Source organism: Ovis aries, chromosome 18 (assembly GCF_016772045.2).
Source record: "Ovis aries strain OAR_USU_Benz2616 breed Rambouillet chromosome 18, ARS-UI_Ramb_v3.0, whole genome shotgun sequence".
Taxonomy (NCBI): Eukaryota; Metazoa; Chordata; class Mammalia; order Artiodactyla; family Bovidae; genus Ovis; species Ovis aries.
In genome coordinates, this window is record NC_056071.1 from 1,906,410 (window position 1) to 1,926,666 (window position 20,257).

Consider the following 20,257-nt stretch of genomic DNA (forward strand, 5'->3'; position numbering starts at 1 on the left):
GGTGTGGCTCTTAGAAGATTACCAACTAGAAATTCAAGAAGAAAAATGGAATCAGACCTTACAATTGCAAGGGCAAAACTAACTACTGGGCACAAAAGGTATTTTCAGGCATAGAGATTCTTCAAGTGTGAATGCTAGACAAGTCCCCAATATATATATTCAATATATCTATATATAAACTATAGCTTGAACTTCAGCAAAAAAGAAATTCATCTGAAAAGGAGAGAGTGGAACACTGAAAACTATGATGAAGAAAGAACTCCATGAACATATTGGAAAATCCAAATATGTAGTAAATAATAACGATAAAGACTGATCTGGATAGATTTTTAAAAGGTGGTAAATTTAAAATATTAGGAAGCAATACCTATAGAAGATGATAAGACTTTATAGGGAACAAAGTCTGAGAGTTTTATATTCTGTGGGACCAGAAGTGAGATATCTATTGTGTTAAATAATCATGTTAAACAGTAGAAAATAATCTCTCAAAGAATACAAATGGGATATATAGCTTCCAAACCAGCTGGAATAATATGGGAACAAAGAAAAGTTATTAATAAAATGGAAATTGGGGAAGGAGATGGGCAAGGAAGCCAAGAAGATGTTGGTAAGTAAACATGTAACAATCATGCCAACATGATTGGTGGGCAACAGGAAGGACAGGTGTGGGATGTGGGAGGCTGTCTCATACAGTACCTGGGTAAATCCCAGTTCACTGTAATATGGTGGTCCTGGAGCCTCACGGAGGGGCAGAAAGGAAAGGCCCAGGTGACACAGCAATGTGCAGATTCATTGGCCCATCACATGAGTTTGACTCACATCTCTTCTCAATACAACCATCCTTTCTTCCAGCTCCTGTCCTTTTTACCAACCAGCACATTGCCTCTGGGCATCTTGGCAGACCCTTCAGGGTCCAGTCTATTATTGCTGGGTCCACAATCAGTCTAGATTGATGGATAATTAAGCCAGTGTGACCCAAGACAGCATGGTATGTTTTCCATTTTTCAGAGGAGATGAGCCACAGACAACATAAATTGACTGTCTATTCTCTGTTCATCTCTGATTTCTGGGGGGCTGTACCACCCATGAAGTTTCAGAAATGTATGCCAAATGTGGACGAAAAGCAAAGAACTATAGAGCCTTTGGTGAGGGAAGCCTGTGAGAGAAATGGATTTTTTTCTCCTCACATTTTCAAGTAGTTATAGAATTTTTTTTTTTAAATTTTTTAAACACATGAATTCTATAACCCAGATAAGGTACAATCTGTTCCTATTTTAGGATGCCATTTGAAATCTATTTCATGCTGGGTCCATTTCATCTTATCTATTTGTTTCTTTCCTTTGAAAAGAGCCAAAACAGAGGCTGAAATAAGCACTTCTCTGCCTGACCCTCTTTTCTTGCCTTGCAGAAGGTAGGTCCTGCAGGCTGGTGTGAAAAGAAAAGAAACTCAACCTTCCGCGGAAAGAAGTTAGACTCCTGGGGAGAACTCTGAGGTGGATTTAAAGGGACAGCCTTGACAAACCTCTGTAGGTTCTGAGTGATCCACCACAGTGACTGAAGGCACACAGCACTGGGGGTACGTGGTAATTAAGGCCCTGGAGGAGGCTCTACATGTCAGCTCCTTTTCAGCATTTCCATACGAGCCCCACTGGCCTTCCCTGTGCTCCTGCCTGCCTGGAGGACTCAACAATTTGCTATTTCCCCAGAGACAACCCACAAGCTTCTCCATCATAAGCCTTAAATTTCTCTCTTGCATGCCCTTGTTCTCTCCCTCCCTCCCTTCCTTTAAATTGTATTTTATCATGGTAAAAACAGTTAACACAGGAGTTCCCTTTTAATGCACTTTCCACTATACAATACAGTCACTGTCTCAGGCGTGAAGCTGTTCAGCCCATCTCCAGAACTCATTCATCCTGCTTGCCTGAAATTTTATGCCTCTTGCTTAGAGATTCCCCATTCCCCCACCAGCACCCCAGGGCCTGGAAGCCACCATTCCACTCTTTGATTCTATGAATTTGACTACTTTAGATCCTTCATGTAAGTAGAACATGCAACATTTGTCCTTCTGTTACTGGCTTATTTCACTGAGCATAGTGTCCTCAAGTTTCATCCTTGTGGTTACATATTGCAGAATTCCCTTATTTTTTTTAAGGCTGGATAATATTCCATGTATCTATATACCACATTTACTTTATCTACCCATCTGCTGATGGGCATTTAGGTTGTTTCCACACTGTGGCTGTTGTGAACAGTGCTGCAGTGAACAAGGTGTGTAGAAATCTCTTCAACATCCTGTGGAGAGCGACTTCCCTGGTGGTCCAATGGTTAAGAGTCTACCTTGTAATGCAGGGGACACAGGTTTGATTCCTGGTTGCGGAACGAAGATCCCATATGCTTATGATCAACTAAGCCTGCAAGCCTTAATTACTGGGCCTGCAAGCCACAACTAGAGTATAAGTGGGCTGCAACAAGAGCTCTTCATAATGTAGCAAAAGATTCCACATGCTGCTACTAAGACCTGATGCAGCCAAGTAAATATTAAAAAAAGAAAAAAAAAAAAAAGACGCTCCTGAGAACAGTATGGGGGTTCCTCAGAGGATTCAAAATAGAACCACCATGCGATCCAGCAATCCCACTTCTGGGTATTTAATCCTCTTCATTTTTTGTATCTAAGCACATTTTCAAAATATCTTCATTTTTTTCTCCATAAGAAATGCCTCATACTTAAAAAAAAATTATTGTTTAGTATTATGGCTGTTTTTCGAGCTCCTACTTAACATCTTCATAATACAGCCTCAGCTGGGAGCTTGTGAGGAACTGAGGAACACAGCACCCAGCCAGCCCACCTTGACAAAGTCTACATTTTCACATTCATTTCAGTGAATCTGCCTCTAAGAAGGAAACCCCTCAGATCTAAAATAGTTGGCTGGTACTCATTAAGCTACGACTGCTTTCCCTGTATTTTTAAAGGGACCTAGAAATTCCTGCACTGTTTTCTTTTTGATTTGTGGTCTCTCTTCCGGCTGTTTAGGAAGGAGCTGGCCATAGGCACTTTGCTTGCATATTGGCCAATTAGTTCCCCATCCTCCACATTATGCTCCTGATTTCCTCAAGGCAATCATGCCATTAGCCTCCACACAGTCAATAAAAAATAACATCAGGCCATTGAATAGAGAGGGTGAGCAGGAAACTCCTCTCCACAGGGCTGTCTTCATTTCCCTGCAGAAAAGTGTCAACATATTTACAGAGCTGGCTGTGCATTACAAAGCACGTCTGCTGACTTGAGTCCTTTTGTCCCTTTTGAATTCTACAGGTAGTCGGAGCATATAGTGTGTATCATACAGGACTTTTTCCCTTTTGGACGAGAGTGCTTGCAGAAAATTTGCCAGCTCCATTGCTGGCAATAAAAACACATTTTTCACTGTGTGTCGCAAATGATACAGTCCCCAATTCTCTCCTAAGCGCCAAATATAGAGAGAACAGGCCAAGCCAAGATAAGCAGATGTCTTTCCCCCAAATCCCAAACAATGTATTGAAGCTCTGGAACTTAACAGCAAAGCGTGTGATGGCTAGAGTATTACTCCTGTCAGATTCTCTGTTTATAGACCTGGGCAGGGGACATATACCCCTTATTGTATGTGATATATGCACACCTTAAATACTCTTTTTTTAAATTTAAATGTTTGCCATTAAATTATTTTGCAAATGGGGAGCTTGTTACTGAAATAAATCTTATGATAACATCTCTTTATAAAGCAATACATCTTTTATGTTTATTTGACTGTAAAATTAATATAAGAAAATTTCGAGAAGTTTCAAAATTATAAAAACTAATCATCTGATATCTCCTAATTCAGATGGGACTCATCTCAGTTATGCTTTTTCCCTAGCTTCTGTGTACTAGGTGTACATATTTCACTTAACTGAAATGATGCAATTGATTAGTATCAGGTTTTACTTTTCCCCACTGCATTTTATTATATCACAAATGGCATCCATTTTTTTCACTATTATACATTGACCTTGTTCTGTGGGAGTAAATGTGATGAAGAGTTTGGACCCCCCCAAACTTCCTCACCTGTAATTAGTTCCCAACAGAAGCAATGGGTCAGCACGGTCATTTCATGCCCATACTGACAATACTCAGCGGGGAACCAGGATGATATGTAGGAAACATTTGGCTGCAAATGAAAAGACCTCCCGTCCTTTTTAAGTCTTCTGTAAAATAAGCTTCTTAAATTCCCAAGAGAATTATGCTAGGCCAGAGAATCCCTTTATTGTTATCAATACACAATGTCTCATGTCCTATCTGAATGTTTATAATTTTTATATTTTGAGTTTATTTCAATGGGCCAGTGGCTGTGGCATAATGCTTTCTAGTTCCTGTTTGTATGCCTTCCTCTGGTTCATGAGAATGGCCTCTTATGAACCTTCCCATTTGGCATCTTCTATGTGGAATGCACACAAGTCAGGTAATTTTCACAGAGCCGGGTATTTAGAAACCGATGTGGCAAACACAGTGCAGTTATTATTTTGTTGCTAAATTGAGATTTAAGTGCTGATTTCCTGTAAAAGATCCCAAAGTGGAAAAAAAATTCCAAGAGCTTCCCTGGTGGTTCAGTGGTAAAAAGCCCTGTGGGTTTGATCCCTGGTCTGTGGGGAGGATCCCACATGCCATGGGGCAGCTAAGCTTGTGAGTCAGAACTACTGAGCCAGTGCTTCAGAGCCCCTGAGCCTCAACAAAAGAAACCTCATTGCTCGGTCAATGGGTAGCCCGAGCACCACAACTCAGAATAGCCCCCAACTGCCACAGCTAGAGAAAGCCCCCATGCAGCACAAAGACCCAGTACAGCCAATAAATAAATAAGTAAATGAGAATATCCACACTCTTGCATTGGCCATTGGGAGTTAATGTGTGAGGGGCACTTCAACCAGACTTCCTACAGAGGGGAGCCAATTAAAAACAGAAAGACAAGACTCTGGATCTTCTTTGTTGTTGTTGCTTAGTCACTCAGTCATGTCCAACTCCTTGCGACCCCACCGACTGCAGCACTCTAGGTTTCCCTGTCCATCACCAACTCTCAGAGCTTGCTCAAACTTGTCCATCGAGTCAGTGACGCCATCCAACCATCTCATCCTTTGTTGTTCCCTTTTCCTCCTGCCTTCAATCTTTCCCAGCATCAGGGTCTTTCTAGTGAGTTGGCTCTTCACATAAGGTGGCCAAAGTATTGGAGCTTCAACTTCAGCATGGGTCTTTCCAATGAATATTCAGGACTGATTTCCTTTAGGATTGACTGGTTTGATCTCCCTGCTATCCAAGGGACACTCAAGAGTCTTCTCCAACACAGCATTTAAAAAGCAACAAGTCTTTGGTGCTCACCCTTCTTTATGGTCCAACTGTCCCATCCATACATGACCACTGGAAAAACCATACCTTTGACTATATGTATCTTTGTTGGCAAAGTAATGTCTCTCTCTTTTAATACACTGTCTAGGCTTATCATGGTTTTTCTTCCAAGGAGCAAGTGTCTTAATTTCATGGCTGCAGTGACATTTAGCAGTGATTTTGGAGCCCAAGAAAATAAAGTCTGTCACTGTGTCCACTGGTTGGCATCACCGACTCAATGGACATGAATTTGAGCAAGCATGATTTTTGTTTTTTGAATGTTGAGTTTTATGCCAGCTTTTTCACTCTCCTCTTTCACTTTTATCAAGAGACTCTTTAGTTCCTCTTGGTTTTCTGCCATAAGGGTGGTGTCATCTGCATATCTGAGGTAAATGATATTTCTCCTGGCAATCTTGATTCCAGCTTGTGCTTCATCCAATATTTCTCATGATGTTCTCCATATATAAGTTAAATAAATAGGGTGACGATATACAGCCTTCTTTCCATTTGGAACCAGTCCGTTGTTCTATGGCTGGTTTTAAATATTGCTTCTTGACCTGCATAGAGGTTTCTCAGGAGGCAAGTGAGATGGTCTAGTATTCCCATCTCTATAAGAGTTTTCTGCAGTTTGTTGTGATCCACACAGTCAAAGGCTTTAGCGTAGTCAATGAAGCAGAAGTAGATGTTTTTCTGGAATTCTCTTGCTTTTTCTATGATTCAACAGATGTTGGCAGTTTGATCTCTGGTACCTCTGCCTTTTCTAAATACAGCTTGAACATCTGGAAATTTTCAGATCACGTACTATTGAAGCCTGGCTTGGAAAATTTTCAGCATTACTTTGCTAGCATGTGAAATGAGTGCAATTATTCAGCAGTTCGAGCATTCTTTGGCACTGCCTTTCTTTGGGATTGGAATGAAAACTGACCTTTTCCAGTCCTGTGGCCACTACTGAGTTTTCCAAATTTGCTGGCATATTGAGTGCAGCACTTTAACAGCATTATCTGGATCTTCTTATGAGGTAGTCACTTGCTGGAGGCACTGAAGTGAAGCATCCACACTCTTCTGTCTATGAGGCAAGTTTGAGCTGCTTTCATCTAATTTAAATCCTTGAGGAAACTGTGTCTTCCTAGGCATGGAATATATGCCTCAGGCAGTGAGCCTCTTGTGGCAGTGGCTCTGAGTATCTTGCCTCTTTTCCTCATCAAGTAGTGGATTGTTTGTGTGTATATGTGTGTGTATGAGAGAGAGAGACTGAGGGACGGAGATAACACACTTGGAAAAAAGCACACTCAAAACAAATGTAGGATTCAACAAAAGTTTCTCAGGAGCACCTAAATCCAAAACTAGAATGCTTCCACAACACCCCAAACCTCCTTCCCGTACCTTCCTCCTTCAGAAATGATGCTCTACTTAGTTTTCTATTGCTATTATAACAGATCATAACAAACACAGTGGCTTGAAGTAGCACAAGTTTGTTATCTTATAGTTATGAAGGTCAGAAGTTCTAAAATCGCAGTGTTGGGAGAACGACCTTCCTGTCTGGAGGCTCTAGGGGAGGATCTATTTCTTTCCTGTTCCAACTTCTAGAGGCCACTTGCATTCCTTGGGTCATAGCTCCTTCTTCATGTGTAAAGCCATTGCCATGTTCAGTTGAGTGTTTCTCACATAACATCATTCTGACTCTTCCTGTTGCAACCTCTTTGATTCTGACTCGGTTACCTCCTTTTTTTTCATGTTTTAGGACACTTGCAATTATATTGGGTCTGTGGAATAATTCAGGAAAATATCCCCACCTAGGGCTCCTTAACTACATCCATAGTGTCCCTTTAGCCATATTTATAGATGCACAGATGTGGGGAGCTGTGGTTCTGCTAACTGCATTAACACTATCCTAATTTTTTGCATTATAGTTTGTGTTGTCTGAAATTACACTGTAAGCTCTTTTTGTGTCTGCATTTTCCCCCACACCATGATGTGAGCTCATTCTGTAACTCAAGTTCATTGATTCATTACTATAGTATTCTACTGTGTAAATACACCACGATTTCTGTATACATTCTAAGTGGACAGATGTCTGAATTGTACCCACTTCTGTGCTTTTATTTACACTGCACCTTTTGAGCCTGTGTTTTGATGTTTCTGTGAGTGGCATTACTAGAGAATGTGGTGAGAGAAAACACCGCAACTGATGTGCACATACACCCTGATTTACCTGGGACAGTCCTGACTTATGCCTGTTGTCCTGACATCCTAACTGGTTAGAGCCTCCATTTGCTCTCCAAAATATTCACTAGCCATAGTGAATACTTATTTCCAGCTCAAAGAAATGATGCCAGATACTTTCCAATCTGATGATAATTTATGCTCCATATCCTACCCAACACTTGTGATCAACCTCTTTTCTATAAATTTGCACTTCCCTGGTTACTAGGGAAGTTGAGAACCTTTTCATACATTACTGTCCATTTGGAACAATAAGTCTTTTGGGAAATCCCAGTGTGAATCACTTTACTATTTTTCACTTGACTCATCTGTCTTCTTATTGATTTGTTAGGAGTGCTTTTGATATTCTGGGTATGATTATTTTGTGGGCTACATGAATTACAAATATCTTCTCCCAGTTTTTGGCTTGCTTTTTCACTCAATCTGATTGTACTTTGAATTATCAATCTTTTCCTGTATGATTAGCCCTTTTTGTGTCCTATTTAGGAAATACTATCCCACTCCCAAGTTCATGAAAACGTCTTCTTTTTTTACTTTCTTGATGATTTATTATTTTGTCTTCTCTACTTAGGTCTACAATATACTGAAACTTGATTCTTGTGTTAGGAGGGTCTACTTTAATTTTTTTCTTCAAAAGGATATGTAGTTGACAGCACCATTTATTTAAAATATGATCCTTTTTTCATTGTTTTGTATACCAGGTTTTCAAAAATCAAGTGTTAAAATATGCATTGGTTTATTTCTCACCTGTCTATTCTGCTTCATTAGTTTGTCTATCCTCTGTCTTAACTACTTCAGCTTTATAGTAAATTACTAAATGTGCAAAAGGAAATTCTCCCTCATATTTTTGTTTGTTTTTAGTGTCCTAACTGTTCTTGACTCTTCATTTCCATTTAGATTTCAGAATTATATTATCAATGACCTTCAGGAAATTTGCTGGGATTTTAATTGAGACTGCATAAATCAGTTTAGGAAGAAATTACAAGTGTAAGTATTTTTCCAGTGTGAGATTATTTTGAAATAAAAGGGAAACTGTCAGTAATATCTAAAATACTGCAATTCTGGATCACTAAAAGAAATCCTGACTTTTCACACAGATCCACGAATATCATGATGTTGGTATTTAATGCTTGGAAGTCTAGTCTAAGAGTGATTGTACTAAGCCATTTGCAGAGCATTGCCCTTAACATTTTTTAAACAAATTAAGAATTTTTTTTTCTCAATGAAAAAGGAATCTGGAAGTAGACAGCTGCTGACAATGGTTCAGAATTTCCAGGTCACAGTTTGTGTCTCTGTCGTTCTCTTGGTTTTTCTCTCATAGTCACAAGAGTGTTGCCAGGCTCTATGCATCTCAGCTGCATGGCAGGAAATACAAAGAGGGGGAAATGGTGGCACCAGCAATGTCTGCTCTGTTAATTAGGGATGCTTTTCTCCTCCCACACTATCTGCAACAGGTAAACATGTTCCTCTGCCCGAAAAGTTGCCCTTTGTAGTAGTGGTGAATGAGTGAGACTAGTGGGGAGATGATGTTGAGTGAGCTTCTCCACAGAGTCAGTCTCAACTTTTAAGATTTGGGCCAGGTCTCTGGTAGACACCACAAAGAAACATGATATTAGAATGAGTGGTAGTGCTATGATCACTGAAAACTATCATTTCCTTTTAAGTCTTTAAAAAAATTTTTAGACTCTTTTACCAGAATTGAAAAGTTAAAAGTTTCTTGGTTCTTTATTTAAATTTAATTTGATCCACCAGAAATTTGCATTTGGAATTTGCTTCTGATACTCCAAAAACAGAGAACTTCTTATGTTTACCTGTTATTCACCACAAAATCAGCGTAACAGAGTCCTAGATAGAAGAGAGAATCAGTAAACATTTATTGCTTTGCATTGATATAGAAGTAGGGCAAGGAAATGATGTCATTAATAAGGACATTGGATAAAAATGGCCAATGGGAAGCATAAAAACTATATAAAGTGGCAAACAAAATGTAGATCAACTAGTTTCTCAGTGCTTAGGTAATTGATCATCATCATAGTACTTCCCATCTTTTCTCCCCACCTCTCATTTCAATCAAGGATTTGGTCTCATGAAGTAGAGTAGCATCTACTTCAAAGAATAAATCTTCCCTCCACAGATCAGAGTATAAACAGGCAGGACTGGAGTGGGACTGTTCACCCTGGGTTTTCAACATGTTTTTCACACCAGCTTCTGGAGCACAAGGATAATTTAGATTGCATATTCCACAACAACACTGAGAAGGAGTCTTCCTCGTGGTAACATGGAGTCAAGGGTGATATCTCAAAATTCTCTGAGATTTTTCATGAAGTGGATAAATTGATGGTGGTGATTTTAAACTGAGCATGAGTCTGTGGTGAGACAGAATTGATTAATTTTAAAAAGAAGAGAAAGGCCACAAGGAAAGAAGGAGGAAAAGAAGGAAGAGAGGGAAGGATGGAAGAAAGGCGAAAGGAAAAGGGAAAAAAAAATCATAGCTTAGAATTGAGGACCTTGACTTCCTTTTCCACTTTCATAAGTAACTGTAAAAACTTTAGATTGACCTTCCACCTCCCAATGCCTGAGTTGAAGTAGGAGCAGAAGCACTTCTTTTTGAATTTATTCAAAGGAAGCAGTGCCCTGAACTACTTGAAGGATACAGACTGATTGAATGACTGACTGCATATCCCTATTGTTTTTGCTTTGTATCCCTCTAGTTTAGCCAGATCTTCAGATGTGTTCTATGGGTGCAGGCTGTATTGCTTTATCAAAGATGACCTATTTCTAAGATCTGGGCTATGAGCCAGGGTTTGGTAAAATGTAACTCAAAGGGAAAGAGTCTCATTCCTCCTCTTTGTTTCATTTGGGTCAGGCTGTAAGTGGCATCTAAGGCAAAGAGAACACATTTATCTGTTGCGCTGCTAGCCTTTGAAATAGAACTAATGAGGATCCCTAGTCTACTTAGGAGCCAATGGTACATTTCCATTACCCAGTCACCCACTGGTTTCTTCCTAAACCAGCCATCTGATTTTTTATTTTTCTTGGCCCTGTATCCTCTTGTGGCAGAAAGTGAAGAAGAACTAAAAAGCCTCTTGATAAAAGTGAAAGAGGAGAGTGAAAAAGCTGGCTTAATACTCAACATTCAAAAATCGAAGATCATGGCATCTGGTCCCATCACTTCATGTCAAATAGATGGGGAAACAATGGAAACAGTGATAGAATTTATTTTCTTGGACTCCAAAATCACTGCAGATGGTGACTGCAGCCATGAAATTAAAAGATGCTTGCTCCTTGGAAAAAACTCTATGACCAACAGAGACAGCATATTAAAAAGTAGAGATGTTACTTTGCTGACAAAGGTCCATCGAGTCAAAGCTATGGTTTTTCCAGTAGTCATGCATGGATGTTAGAGTTGGACTATAAAGAAAGCTGAGCACCAAAGAATTGATGGTTTTGAACCATGGTGTTGGAGAAGACTCTTGAGAGTCCCTTGGACTGTAAGGAGATCAAACCAGTTCATCCTAAAGGAAACCAGTCTTGAATGTTCATTGGAAGGACTGATGCTGAAGCTGAAACTCCAATACTTTGGCCACCTGATGCGAAGAAATGACTCCTTAGGAAAGACGCTGATGCTGGGAAAGACTGAAAGTGGGAGGAGAAGGGGACAACAGAGGATGAGATGGTTGGATGCATCACCGACTCGATGGACATGAATTTGAGCAAGCTCCAGGAGTTGGTGATGAACAGGGAAGCCTGGCGTGCTGCAGTCCATGGGATCACAAAAAGTCAGAAAAGACTGAGCAACTGAACTGAAGTGAACAGGCCCCATATCAAATTTCAAGTTCTCATCCTTCAAACATTCTTCTCATTCTGTTGTTAGCTTTCCTTTCCTCTTCCCATCAATCTCTTGAGTTCAGTGCCCCCTTTTCCCCTGTCTTTGGTCTTTTTTTCCTTCCCCTTCTTCCTCATCGCCCTTCCTCTTGGATCTTTGTTTTTCTCATTTGCTGTTTGATCTTCTCTCTGTTCGTGTCTTACAGCAGCTAGTATCTTTCATGAACTTTAAAAGAAATGTGGAATCTCAGAATCATCAGAGACCTCTGGAAACATTTAAATCAGCCTCTACTTGGTGCTTTGGAACAAGAACCAAAAGATCATGAAGCTCAAACAAACATCAGGTGAAGAGATCACTTCTTTTGGAAGGGTGCTAAGTTTGTTGTTAATGTGGCATTTTTCTGAGAGTTATCCAATTAATTCTCATGCTTTTTAAATAAAGAAAGGCAATAGGTATGGGATGTAACATTGACAGATATGGTCATTGAATGATTTAAGCAAATGCCCAGTGATTTGATCATTATCACAAGCAACAAGAAACAGTTCTAAGCCAAAAACTTTGTAATTAAATTAGGATAGAGGAGATCTAGGAGGGACCCCAATTGAATTATATTCTCTCACAAGTGACCTGAGGTCACCTTCAGAATTTTGCATAGAGATCTTTATATGACTTTTTAAATAATGAGTTAAGACTTCCTACAAGTTATTAAACATACTCATATGATATAGCTTTTATCTATCTTTTGAAATCTTTAGAAAGGTCTGAAATGAACCTGGACTCAGATGGTCCTACTGTTGTTCCAGAGAAAGTAACTTTTTTTCTTTCTTTTTTTTTTTAAACTGAAGTATAGCTGATTTTTAAAAATTGAAATGTAGATCTGATAGAGTGCCTGAAGAACTATGGATGGAGGTTTGTAACAGTGTATAGGAGGCAGGGATCAAGACCATCCCCAAGAAAAAGAAATGCAAAAAGGCAAAATGGTTGTCTGAGGAGAAAAGAGAAGTGAAAAGCAAAGGAGAAAAGGGAAGATATAACCATTTGAATGCAGAATTCCAAAGAATAGCAAGGAGAGATAAGAAAGCCTTCCTCAGTGATCAGTACAAAGAAATAGAGGAAAGCAATAGAATGGGAAAGACTAGAGATCTCTTCAAGACAATTAGAGATACCAAGGGAACATTTCATGCAAAGATGGGCAAAATAAAGGTCAGAAATGGTATGGACCTAATAGAAGCAGAAGATATTAAGAAGAGGTGGCAAGCATACATAGAAGAACTATACGAAAAAAGATCTTAACGACCCAGATACTCACGATAGTGTGATCACTCACCTAGAGCCAGACATCCTGGAATGTGAAGTCAAGTGGGCCTTAGGAAGCATCACTACGAACAAAGCTAGTAGAGGTGATGGAATTCCAGCTGAACTATTTCAAATCCTGAAAGATGATGCTGTCAAAGTGCTGCACTCAATATGCCAGCACATTTGGAAAACTCAGCAGTGGCCACAGGACTGGAAAAGGTCAGTTTGCCTTCCAATCCCAACAAAAGGCAATACCAAAGAATGCTTAAACTACCACACGATTGCACTCATCTCACACACTAGTAAAGTAAATCTCAAAATTCTCCAACAATACATGAACCGAGAACATCCAGATGTTCAAGCTGGATTTAGAAAAGGCAGAGAAACCAGAGGTCAAATTGCCAACATCTGTTGGATCATCAAAAGAGCAAGAAAGTTCCAGAAAAACATCTATTTCTTCTTTATTGACTATGCCAAAACCTTTGACTGTGTGGATCACAACAAACTGTGGAAAACTACTGGGAGCCAGCATTGGGAATCCCGCCCATGGCAAAGGTCATGAGGAAGGGGGCCTGGCAAAAAGAAAAGGCTGAGATCAGGCCTCAGGGGTACCCCTGGATTTTCCTGAGCATCTACCCCCCAAAACAGAGTCTGCCTGCTTTATTGCGCTATGCTTTCCACCTACTCTTCTGACATAACAGGGGGCTATTCCCAACCACCTTTCTCTGGAAAGAGTTAACTTAGAGCTCCAGTTAACAGTCTCCTGCATATAAAAGGAGTGTCTCAGCTCAAACCCCTCTGATGGCTCTCTAACTTGCCTGACAGTTTGAGATTTTTACAACATGTGATTGTTTACAGTCCCCCAACCGTGAGAGGCACACAGATTAAAACATCTTAAAGATATAGAGCCTTTTCTAAAGAGCTTCCCAGGTCAGGAGGAGCCCAATATGCTACTGGATATCAGTGGAGAAATAACTCCAGAAAGAGTGAAGGGATGAAGCGAAAGCAAAAACAATACCCAGCTGTGGATGTGACTAGTGGTAGAAGCAAGGTCTGATGCTATAAAGAGCAATAGTGCATAGGAACCTGGTACTATGTCAGGTCCATGAATCAAGGCAAATTGGAAGTGGTCAAACAAGAGATGGCAAGAGTAAACATCGACATTCTAGGAAACAGCGAACTAAAATGGACTGGAATGGGTGAATTTAACTCAGATGACCATTGTATCTACTACTGCGGGCAGGAATCCCTCAAAAGAAATGGAGTAGCCATCATGGTCAACAAAGGAGTCCAAAATGCAGTACTTGGATGCAATCTCAAAACGACAGAATGATCTCGGTTCGTCTCCAAGGTAAACAATTCAATATCACAGTTATCCAAGTCTATACTCCAACTGATAATGCTGAAGAAGCTGAAGTTGAATGGTTTTATGAAGACCTACAAGACCTTTTAGAACTAACACCCAAAATGATGTCCTTTTCATTATAGGGGATTGGAATGCAAAAGTAGGAAGTAAAGAAACACCTGGAGTAACAGGCAAATTTGGCCTTGGAATGAGGAATGAAGCAGGGCAAAGACTAGTAGAGTTTTGCCAAGAAAATGCACTGGTCATAGCAAATACCCACTTCTAACAACACAAGAGAAGACTCTACACATGGACATCACCAGATGGTCAACACAGAAATCAGATTGATTCTATTCTTTGCAGCCAAAGATGGAGAAGCTCTATACAGTCAATAAAAACAAGACCAGGAGCTGACTGTGGCTCAGATCATGAACTCCTTATTACCAAATTCAGACTTGAAGAAAGTAGGGAAAACTGCTAGACCATTCAGATATGACCTAAATCAAATCCCTTATGATTCTACAGTGGAAGTGAGAAATAGATTTAAGGGCCTAGATCTGACAGATAGAGTGCCTGATGAACTATGGAATGAGGTTCGTGACATTGTAGAGGAGACAGGGATCAAGACCATCCCCACGGAAAAGAAATGCAAAAAAGCCAAATGGCTGTCTGGGGAGGCCTTACAAATAGCTGTGAAAAGAAGAGATGTGAAAAGCAAAGGAGGAAAGGAAAGATATAAGCATCTGAATGCAGAGTTCCAAAGAATAGCAAGAAGAGAAAAGAAAGCCTTCTTCAGCGATCAGTGTAAAGAAATAGAGGAAAAGAATAGAATGGGAAAGACTAGAGATCTCTTCAAGAAAATTAGAGATACCAAGGGAACATTTCATGCAAAGATGGGCTTGATAAAGGACAGAAATGGTATGGACTCAACAGAAACAGAAGATATTAAGAAGAGGTGGCAAGAATACACAGAAGAACTGTACAAAAAAGATCTTCATGACCCAGATAATCATGATGATGTGATTACTAATCTAGAGCCAGACATCCTGGAATATGAAGTCAAGTGGGCCTTGGAAAGCATCACTATGAACAAAGCTAGTGGAGGTGATGGAATTCCAGTTGAGCTATTTCAAATCCTGAAAGATGATGCTGTGAAAATGCTGCACTCAATATGCCAGCAAATTTGGAAAACTCAGCAGTGGCCACAGGACTAGAAAATGTCAGTTTTCATTCCAATCCCAAAGAAAGGCAGTGCCAAAGAATGCTCAAACTACCACCCAATTGCACTCATCTCACATGCTAGTAAAGTAATGCTCAAAATTCTGCAAGCCAGGCTTCAGTAATAAGTGAACCATGAACTTCCTGATGTTCAAGCTGCTTTTAGAAAAGGCAGAGGAACTGGAGATCAAATTGCCAACATCCACTGGATCATGGAAAAAGCCAGAGTGTTCCAGAAAAATATCTCTTTCTGGTTTATTGACTATGCCAACACCTTTGACTGTATGGATCACAACAAACTGTGGAAAATTCTGAAAGAGATGGAAATACCAGACCACCTGATCTGCCTCTTGAAAAATCTGTATGCAGGTCAGGAAGCAGCAGTTAGAACTGGACATAGAACAACAGACTGGTTCCAAACAGGAAAAGGAGTACATCAAGGCTGTATATTGTCACCCTGTTTTTTTAACTTATACGCCAAATATATCATGAGAAACGCTAGACTGGAAGAAACACAAGCTGGAATCAAGATTGCCGGGATAAATATCAAGAATCTCAGATATGCAGATGACACCACCCTCATGGCAGAAAGTGAAGAGGAACTAAAAAGCCTCTTGATAAAAGTGAAAGTGGAGAGTAAAAATGTTGGCCTAAAGCTCAACATTCAGAAAACGAAGATCATGGCATCTGGTCCCATTACTTCATGGGAAATAGAGGGGGAAACAGTGGAAACTTTATTTTATTTTTGAGGGCTCCAAAAATCACTGCAGATGGTGACTGCAGCCATGAAATTAAAAGACGCTTACTCCTTGGAAGAAAAGTTATGACCAACCTGGATAGTATATTCAAAAGCAGAGACATTACCTTGCTGATTAAGGTCCGTCTAGTCAAGGCTATGGTTCTTCCAGTGGTCATGTATGGATGTGAGAGTTGGACTGTGAAGAAGGCTGAGAGCTGAAGAATTGATCATTTCAACTGTGGTGTTAGAGAAGACTCTTGAGAGTCCCTTGCACTGCAAGGAGATCCAACCAATCCATTCTGAAGGAGATCAACCCTGGGATTTCTTTGGAAGGAATGATGCTAAAGCTGAAACTCCAGTCCTTTGGCCACCTCATGCGAAGAGTTGACTCATTGGAAAAGACTCCAATGCTGGGAGGGATTGGGGGCAGGAGGAGAAGGGGACAATAGAGAATGAGATGGCTGGATGGCATCACTGACTCGATGGACGTGAGTCTGAGTGAACTCCAGGAGTTGGTGATGGACGGGGAGGCCTGGCATGCTGCGATTCTTGGGGTCGCAAAGAGCCGGACACGACTGAGCAACTGAACTGAGCTGAAGAATTATATTGGTGATGGGTTTCACTGCTGAGTCAATGACTGGTGCCAGGCCTCCATATTCTTTATCTTTTAGGCAGCCGAATGCAATTTCTATGTCAATGTAATTAGATATAGGAAAAGGAATATAGTAGTTTTAATGTTAGCAACACTAGACTTTTGAGTTAGTGAACTTTTTCTTAGTTATAAATCACTGTACTCTTTCTTTGTTATAAATCGTTGTGTCCTTGCTATGTAAGAATGTAACCTTAATTAGCGCTTTCTGAGAGTGGCACCAGACTTTGGAAAGAACAACACTTTTAAGGCAAATAAAAGTTCTGGTTGACAGACCCTTATCAGAAAAGGGCCGTAAAATGTTAATAGGCCTCCTGGCCAAAAGATGATCACCTAAATCACCTAAAACTTGTGTATACAGCTAGGTATGCAGAGAGAATACCTGGTATCGATAAGAATCAGGGCTGCTGATGCTGCATAACTTTGTATTATCCTTTGATCTCTATGTACAACCAAAAGTATAAAAAGCTTTCCTGGACAATAAAGGATGGAACAATTTCTCAGACCAGCTTCTCAAACTGGTTTCTTGGAAATTTGGCTCCCCCCGTGTCGACTCTCTCTCTCTCTCTCTCTCTCTCTTTCTCCCTCTCCCTCCCTCTCCTTTTCAGGCTGACCCCTTGGAACGCTGAGCCCAAGGCGGGACACCCTCTGCTATTCAAGCGGGTGTCGGTGGCCTACATAGATGGTGCAAGTTCCTTGTCTTGGTACTTTATTGGTTTTCTACATAAACCTAGTTATTCAGCCTCTTTTCTCCACTAATTTTCCTACTACATTATTCTTTCTTAATCTTTCTTTATATTTCTAAAGTTTTTCCTCGCTGACTCCATCTCTGCTTCAAATTCCCTGGATCCACCGGGGCTGGACCCCGGCAGTAAACTCTGACAGAGATGGGACTACTAGACCACCTGACCTACCTCTTGAGAAATCTGTATGCAGGTCAGGACACAACAGCTAAAACTGGACATGGAACAATGGACTGGTTCCAAATAGGAAAAGGAATAAATACATCGAAGCTGTATATTGCCAACCTGCTTATTTAACTTACATGCAGAGTACATCATGAGAAACGCTGGGCTGGAAAAAGCACAAGCTGGAATCAAGATTGCCAGGAGAAATATCAATAACTTCAGATATGCAGGTGATACCACCCTTATTGCAGAAACAGAAGAACTAAAGAGCCTCTTGATGGAAGTGAAAGAGGAGAGTGAAAAAGCTGACTTCAAGTTCAACATTCAGAAAACTAAGATCATGCCATCTGGTCCCATCACTTCATGGCAAATAGATGGGGAAACAGTGAAAACAGTGGCAGACTTTATTCTCTTGGGCTCCAAAAATCACTGCAGATGCTGACTGCGGCCATGAAATTAAAAGACGCTTACTCCTTTGAAGGAAAGCTATGACAAACTTAGCATATTAAAAAGCAAACTCATTTGGTTTTTTAGAACTTGATATTCATGGGCCAGTGAATCACTGTCCTTCCTCCCACATGCTGCTGTTTTCTGTGGTTTCAAAAGGCATCTGCACATCCATCTGATGCTTCACTAGGAAGTAGAGAACAGCCAAGAGAGGACAACACAAAAAAGAGAAGAATGAACGGTATGGTACAAAAGGCTGTATGGCAGTGAATAAGATAATAGCACCATTTTGTAAGGTTAAATGTTATTTGTTTAAAGTCTACTGTGACAAGCATGTGGAAAATAGATCAAGCATGAGTAATTTAAAAGGATTTCAAGACAAGCCCCAATAGAACCTAGCAGCATAGATGTAGAAATGGAAAGAAAAATGAAGATGAGGATTTAAGGAAGTTAAGTCAGCAGAAAGGAATTAAAAGTGAGAAAAAGGAAACATAAGTTCTTAAATTAAAATGATTTAATAAAAGACTAAGTCCTAACAGTGATGTTTTGCTTACTCTGTGACTCCTATTATAAACCAATATAACAAATGAGCTCTCACTGACATAGTTGTTTCAACTTTGATGTAGTATCTGTGGTATTCAGACCATTCTGTCAGATCCCACAAAAAGGAAAGGAAAATACGTTCTTCTTGTACTTTACTGAATCTCCAATAGAGAGGGGGGTGGGGTGGGGGGAAGAAGGAGCAGAGCAAGAGGAGAATGAAAATCAAAGAGACATGAAACATTTAGTTAATTTCTTTGCATGTTGTCACATTTTAATCCTCAGCCCAAACACACAACTATGTTATAGTTGGTATTACTGAGGTATAATAAACTGATATTAAGCTACACAAATTTAAATTGTACAAATTTAAAATGTACAAATGAGGCTGATAAAACAAGCTAAATTTATATTACGAGCATATCCATCCACAGAAATGTCTTCATGTTTCTTGGTAAACCACCTCTTGCCTCTTCTAGCAATAAATTCCCCCTTTTCTATGAAGGCAACTTCACTTCCATTTTGTCATATGGATGCACTATTATTTTATTTGTTCACCTCTTGATGGGCATTTGGGTTATTTCAACTTTAGGTCTATTATAAACAAGCTTCTATGAATGTTTCTGCATTTTCTTTCTGTGAGCATTTGCTTTCATTCTTCTTGGGTAAATGCCTAGGAGTTGAATTTCTGGGTCATAGGGATCGGGCATATTGAAGTTTTTAAGAAATAGCCAGAGTGTCTTCCAAAGTGGTTATTTCACTTTTCATTCTAATCAGCAATTTTATGAGGAGTTCTGGTTGCTTCACAGCCTGCCTACACTTGCTGTGATCAGTTCCCTCTATTTTTGCTCTTATAGTGAGTATGTAGTACTATCTCTGTGTAATATTTATTTGCATTTCTCTATGATTTATGATGCTGAATATCTTTCCATGTGCATGTTGGCCATTTGTGTATCTTCTTTGGTGAAGTATTTGCTCAAATATTTTGCTCACTTAATTGGGATGTTTGTCTTTTCTTACTAAGTTATGAGTTCTGTATATATTAAATAAAAGATTTTTAGATATAAGTCTGTGAAGACTTGGATGAACTTTTCATTTTTTGACTGTATCTTTGAAGAGCAAATATTTTTTAAAACTTTGAATATGTACAGCAAAACCAATACAATATTGTAAAGTAATTAGCCTCCAATTAAAATAAATAAATTTAAATTAGAAAAAATTTGAATAAAAACAACTTACTGATTTTTTTTATCATTTAGACTTTTGTATTGTATCCACTAAATCTCAAATTCACAATTACTGAAATATTCTTCACTCTAATGGCAGAAAGTGAAGTGGAACTAAAGAGCCTCTTGATGAGGGTGAACGAGAAGAGTGAAAAAGTGACTTAAAACTCAACATTCAAAAAACAAGATCATGACATCTGGTCCCATCACTTCGTGGCAAATGGAAGGGGGGAAAGTGGAAGCAGTGACAGATTTTATTTTCTTTGGCTCCAAAATCAACTGTAGATAGTGACTCCAATCATGAAATTAAAAAATGCTTTCCCCTTGGAAGGAAAGCTATGACAAACTTAGACAGCATATTAAAAAGCAAAACATCATTTTGCTGACAAAGGTACATATACTAAAATCTATAGTTTTTCCAGTAGTCATGTATGGATGTGAGAGATGGACCATA